We start from the raw sequence: 6952 nt of genomic DNA, 5'->3' as shown, positions 1-6952 counted from the left end.
GACTTTTTTCCTGATCTAGCAATTATTTTTGCGAGGAAACTTACTCAAGCAACAAGTTAATTATCTTCTATATATATGATGTGTCCCTCTGGGAAACTTCTCAGAAACGTATTTGTGTTTCTGCGAATTATATACAGTTCGTTTGCATCAAGGGTTATAAGAAATAATGTATAAACGCACGTACGTATACAACGTTTATTATATATATATATATATATATGCGCTTTAGCCTTAGTATTACAATTGCTTAATATTAGCGTTCAATTTAGTTATATCCTTTCAATCCAAAAGCTGTTTTTTTGAATCAGTTCCAACCAGTCCACTCCATATATATGACGTGGAAAAATAATAGAAGGAAAAAGAAAGAGGGCAAATAACATAATTGAAGTGAGAAATGAACTAAATTAAGTTTCTTTATATAAACAAGTTAAGATATTTAAACGCTTGGTTTAGTACTTAAAGCTTTAGTGCTGTCGCTAGAGACAACACAACACCTGCAGTTAAGAAAAAGTCCATCTTAATTTGTTTAATTTGATCACAATAATCATAGTTTCGATGCAAATAATATGATGTTAGTTTTGTTCTATTAATTAGTTGAAGGGAAATTACTAGCATTTAAGTTTTAAATATTATCGTTTGTTTGTGTTGTTTCGCATAGTGCAGCCATTTTTATGACATTATTGTCGTTCCTTTAGCTGATATCTTATTTTGTCATTTATCGGGTAGATAAGGTTCACAATCGTCTTCAATTTGATGTGGGTTTCACATATTCTCCGTCATAGACTCATAATTTTCGTGTTGCTCATTATTATTGCCGTTTTTCAGGTTATCATCATTTCCGTCATTAGTGCCTGGTTATGCCGTATGTTATGTTAGTATCGATTGTCACATTATTTTAGTTTTTTTTTTTTTTTTTCAGGTTGATGTTGTTTTTACATTGTTGTCGTTTTTGTTTTGGCGTCGTTTGCTAGATTAATGTCATTTTTTCAGGTTGTTGTCGTTTCCATAAGTAATGCATTTCTTTTGGGGCATTGACGTATTGTCTTTTCCTATGTTGATGTCATTTCTTATATTTTGACTGCTTTTGAATGTTTTTGTCTTTTTCATTTTCGGATTATGTAGCTTTCATGAGTTTATAGTAGTTTTCGAGTTGATGTCGTTTTGAGGGGTCATTTTCTGCTGTGAGGAGTCTTGGGGCTTGTGTTATAGGCAGAGGCAATCGAGGATGCCAGAGCCAAGACAGCCAACGTGAAAACTTAATCCTCGATAGATCTTTACATAAATCTAAAGCACATGCAATCCGTGTCCAGATTGTGCTCCCCGCGTGACTAAATGTGCCAGAAGCATTTAGCACGGAGCTTTTTTTTTTTCCTTATCTTTTGCTTTTATGTTTTCCTGTTTTTATCTTTATTTCTTTCTTTCCTCTCTTTCTTCTTTGTCTTTTTTTTTTTTTTTTCAAAAATTTGTATAATTATTGTTCTAAAAAATATCACACGCGCACAGCGCGCATTTTGACTAGTATATAAACTAACTAGTTATGATATAATGCTATGGATTTGCTCGTTGGTTGAGTGAGAGTTGTGAAATCTTGCAGGTTGGATATGGCTATTATTGACGGTTAAAATTTGTTAATAAAATAATAATAAATTTTTTGTCAGTTAATGTGAATTTAATAATTAAAGTAAGAACACACAAAATTTATAATAGTTCACCATCAATTCGAGAGTTACGTCCATTATGAGGGGGAGAAAAATTTTACTACTTTTGAAGAGAATATACAGTCTAATACTCAGAATGAGACTTAAGGATTTTTTAACGTATAATCCCTTATTTATATCTTAGGTCACCGCCCCTACTTGTTTTCCTATTCAAATTTGGAATATTTCTCTTATCTTTTGGGATAATTTCTCAAAAGATAGATATTCCAATCAATTAGGCCGGTTTTCCTATTTGAATTTCATTTATTTAAATTACAAGTGGTAAATCTTGGAAAGAATCCTTCATATCATTATCTTTACGTAGTCTCGACTCCGTAGATCCTTTTCTCATCCTCTTCGCTATTGCCTGTAAATGTAGTCGACCTCATGTTCCCTTCTCACAACAGTCAACCTCTCACTTATAACATATGCCTCCTTGTATCAGTCGACTCTTCATAAAGTTGTTTGTTGACGTGATTTTTAGGATTGAGTTGTACTTGATCATTTAATGTTATTCTTTATGGTTTGTGGGCCCCATTCAGGGTCTAATTTTGGGTTCGGTGTTTTACCCTACAACAGTTATATTTATAGTTGGGATTGAAAACTTCACAAAGCAAGGGGAAAAAAAAGGACTCGACTGGTTATATAAGAATTGGTAAAAATATTTGATCCAAAGGTAATCTTGTTATTGATAATTGATATATGATAAGATTATAGACAAGATCAGTTCCTACGAGCTTATTTAAGCTACAGTTGGTTTCTTGGCTCATTTGATTTGAGTTGGTTTTGTTGACTTTTGTTTGTCTTTAGGAGGATTAATTTGTTATTTTTCTATTATTTGCTTTTTGTAATAAAACAGAGTGGAGGATTCAGTACAGAAAAGTTTACTTACTAGGTGCTAATCTAATTATATAGGATGTGTTAATTGTTTTCTATATAATTTATCATCTCTCGTTATTTACTTAAAAAATCTATAGTATATAACATAAAAATCTCACTGTAGTTTTGCCACCCAAATGAAACTTTCAAACAGAACAGGTGATTCTGCATATGATCTTATGGTTCCTTTTCTATGACATTCTTTTCTTTTTTTTTTTTCCTTTTTTTGTTTATTCATTATTTTTTCTTTTTCTTGACGCTACAATTTTCACTTCATGATAAAAATCTCACTGTAGTTATAACTTTAGCGGCTGAAAATTAACATAGCTCTCACATGAAAGGTAAACTACTATAAGTCTATATATTGTTATGTTTGATTTTATTTTGTGATTTTATTGCTACATATAGCATAGAATTAGAGTGTCTAATAATTCTTAACAAGTAAATCTCTAATAAGATAGAGTACATTAACAAACCGGAACCATATGATCTGCTTGCTTGTATTCGTATACAATCCCTATACTTTTACCAACAAAGAAAATACATGCGTCATAGATATAGTTATATATAGGACTATTCTGTTTGTTTAGCTTACAAACTTAGTCGTACGTAAGCATTAATCTATATATCTAGGATTCGACCCAAACAAAGAGTCCGGAATTGCAACTTCTCCCCGCTCTTCGCTGTTGAATACACCGTAGGCAACCGCCAGAGTCTTCCTATATTCATTTGGAAGTGAGGGAGACCCATTGGGAACACAAACACATCTCCTCTATTCAGAACCTTCCAGTAGAGGCGATTTCTTTGTTGGTAATTTGAATAATGTACAAAACCCACGTATGGCTTTCCCTTTGCAACAAGAAGGATTACGTTGTACCCCTCTTCGTTGTCTGTGCTTGCAGGAATGTTGAGCCCCGATGCAAAGAAATCCTTTGACTCGACGTTATTCGGGTCCTTGCAGAATTTTCCTCTCACAAACACTGCTTAATTTCAGAATTTTTTTTTTTTTTTAAAAAAATGTTTTACTTAATACTGTCACAACCATTACAAATTTACAATATATATATAATCTATCAACTTATGTCAGAGAAACTTAACACATCACAACTAGATTGACACCTAAAACTTTTACGCATAAAAAATTTAATTTAAGCATTACGATATACGTTTCTATTGATTGTTGCAAAATCTTAGTGAAAAATTTAAAATTATGGTATTGTAATACGTACGACCATTTTGGGGCTCATTGACTCCTAAGCACAAGTCCTGCACAGGGCTGGGGTCGTAGGCACTGGCAATGTGAGTTGCCAAAGCCAAGAGAGCAAATGCCAAAACAAAATCAACAATATTACTAATCTTCTTCATTCTTAAGTGTCTCTGCTATGCGCTTCTGTATTCCAGTTTATGAAAACTGTATCAACATACAATAGCTCAGCGATTTTTCTATTGCTGTGGTATTAAATCTTTTCAATTTCTACTCTAACTCCGACAGGCCTCTTGCCAATGCTGCAGTCAAATTTCTATTTGTATAAAAGGCCGAATTATTTGTTTTTGCTTTGTATAATATCGACTATTTTATTTTTCCCCTCTTTATTACAATTATTAGTAGAGAGTGGTTGGTGTTTCATTTCGTAGTTAGTCGAAGCTAGAGCTTACTATAATCCGGAATATGTATTGGTTTGGCAGGATCAGGTTTAGTTACTTTAATTTGTTTTTAGGCTGATGTATCTTTTTGTCATTTTCAAGGTACGTAATATCGTTGTACAGGATTTCTGTTGTTTTCATTATTTTTCAAATGACTGTCGTTTCTGTTTTGCTGTCTATTTTGACTGATGTCGTTTTTCATGTTCTTGTCGTTTTATGATGAGGATTCCTTTTCCATGACGCTAATTTCAATACTTCTCAGGGTAATACCCTTTGAAATGAAGCCGTTTTATTTTTACATCTTAGCTCATATATTTCTACCCTTTAAACTAAAACTAGTCAAAGGGGAAGAGTTTTTTAAAATTGGTACTTTTAGTGATTTAGATACTTAAAGAGGTAAATGTAATTTTTTCCATTTTTTAGCCTTTTTTGTTATTTTTTTAAATGATTGTAATTTTTGTTTTGGTGTCTTTATTTTGATTGAAGTCGTTTTTCATGTTCTTATCGTTTCCCGATAGGCATTCGTTTGCCATGAGGCTAATATCAATTTTCAGGATAGCGTTTCTTTTGCTGCTTTTATGAATTAGTGTCGTTTTAAAACTAGTGATGGTTTCAAGATTATTGTGGACGCGGTTATAGATGATTGTCTTTTATTTTTTTTTATTTTTTTTTATTTTTTTTATTTTGTCTCTCGAAAAATGTCATTTTTCAAAATGACCTCCTGGGGAATTAGGGGGGATAATTCCTGTATAGCACAAACATTTGGTGGGAGTCATGATAATTGCTCTCTAGTCCCTATTGAGGTTAGTTAGTTCAGGAATACTTGAGAAATATTTATTGGACGTTTGGTTGGAGGATTCAAATCATGTGATTCGAACCATTTTCGATTTACGTGAATTTTTTGTGAGCAAAAATGCTGTAGCGAACCACGAATTATGATTCGAATCAGGAAACGAATCCCTCTACCAAGATGTACTTTAATAATTTGTACATAAAAGACTTTGTTATGTATTTTAGTGTTGGCATCTTGTGGTAATACTCAAGTTATTATTTATCTTCTGGGATTTGAGATTGGATCGATTTGAAAATTGAGAAGATAATGTGTGGAAGCATGACAAATTCAGATTCAATTTTAAAAAAAAGATATATAAGGATAAGAAGGTTGAAATCTTGGAGATAAAGCGTGTGAGACTTTTTTACTGTGTTCTTTAGGAGAAGAAAATGACGTTCTTCTAGAGAAAAATTTGCCTTCTTCAAGAGAAATACAATCTACAATGTTGAATGGAGGTCAACCGATCATCCTTTTTCAGAAGAAGAATTTGGAGTTTTGGAAGAAAGCAATCTACTAAGTGAAGGAATTTCATCATGCAGAGTTTGAAGACGAGTGATGCTTACTGAAGAGATTCAACTAATTGTTACAAGACCTACGCAGCAATTATGAAAGGGAGTATTTATATTGTATAAGTCTATTGGTGATTGTAATCGAAATTAATTATTGTTTAATATCTTAGCGTGATCCCGTGAATGTAAATTTTTACCGAATCACATAAAAATTCCCTCCGTTCATTCTTTAATTTATACTTTCAGTAATTTAATTAATTTGATATTAACTTTATCCAGTAAATTGGCAAGTAAAAGTAGGATTCGAAACTTGTCTTCTTTGTTCTTCTAGTTATTAATAATAATGACGAACAAGCATATTGACCAAAGTTCGTCTAGACCAGTTAATTGTTACAAGACTTATGCAACAATTATGAGAGAGTATTTATATTGTATAAGTTTATTGGTGATTGTAATCGAAATTAATTAGTGTATTATTTAATGTCTAAGCGTGATACTGTGAATGTAAATTTTTACAGAATCACGTAAAAATTCTCCGAGTTCATTCTCTAATTTATACTTCGGTAATTTAATTAATTTGATATGAACTATATCCGGTAAATTGGCAAGTAAAAGTATGATTCGAAACTTGTCTTCTTTGTTCTTCTAGTTATTAATAATAATGACGAACAAGCATATTGACCAAAGTTCATCTAGACACGTACCCTCCTGACGCATACAGAAGCTATGGATATAATATTTAAAGTTTCACTAATTTTGCCTAGAAATAAACTTTTAAAAAGGAACTGGCCTCATTATCATAGTTCCTTTCAACCTAATGAAGCTTTCTTTTCTTTTCTTTTCTTATCATTAAATTATTATTTGGTTGCTTTCTTTTACATTCCAGGTATCAGCACCAATGAGAAAGGACGAACAATCTTTGTTAATTAATGGAAAACAGAAAATTTCGAAGTCAATTATGAAGACAACATTTTAATCAGTACTTTTGTAGCAGCTAAACAATTTGTTGGTAGCCTGCACATATCGGATATTCTCTCTCTCTCTCTCCCTTTTTTCCCCATTTTAACGGGATATTTATTCTTTTTATTTATTTTTTTATAACACATAAGAAAATTAGTGGACTCATTAATTAATGGCCAATAACGATGGTTTGGTTTAATTAAAATATTCTTAACATAGGAAACAAACTATTTTCATACTTTGACCTCTGTTTTTTTCTCTTTTGGTAAGTGTGATTAGCAACTCATGCTCATTTTCATTTGTGTGGAAAGCAGCCAACATACTCCTTAAACAGAATGCAACAAAATAGTTGCCTTTTATTTAATTTGCAAAACAAACAGTAAATTTATTGCTGCTTAGAAAGTGCAAAAACTAAACGAGTTTCTCTCAAC

The sequence above is a fragment of the Morus notabilis genome, unplaced genomic scaffold, assembly GCF_000414095.1.
Source record: "Morus notabilis unplaced genomic scaffold, ASM41409v2 Scaffold7, whole genome shotgun sequence".
Taxonomy (NCBI): Eukaryota; Viridiplantae; Streptophyta; class Magnoliopsida; order Rosales; family Moraceae; genus Morus; species Morus notabilis.
This window is presented reverse-complemented; position numbering follows the sequence as displayed.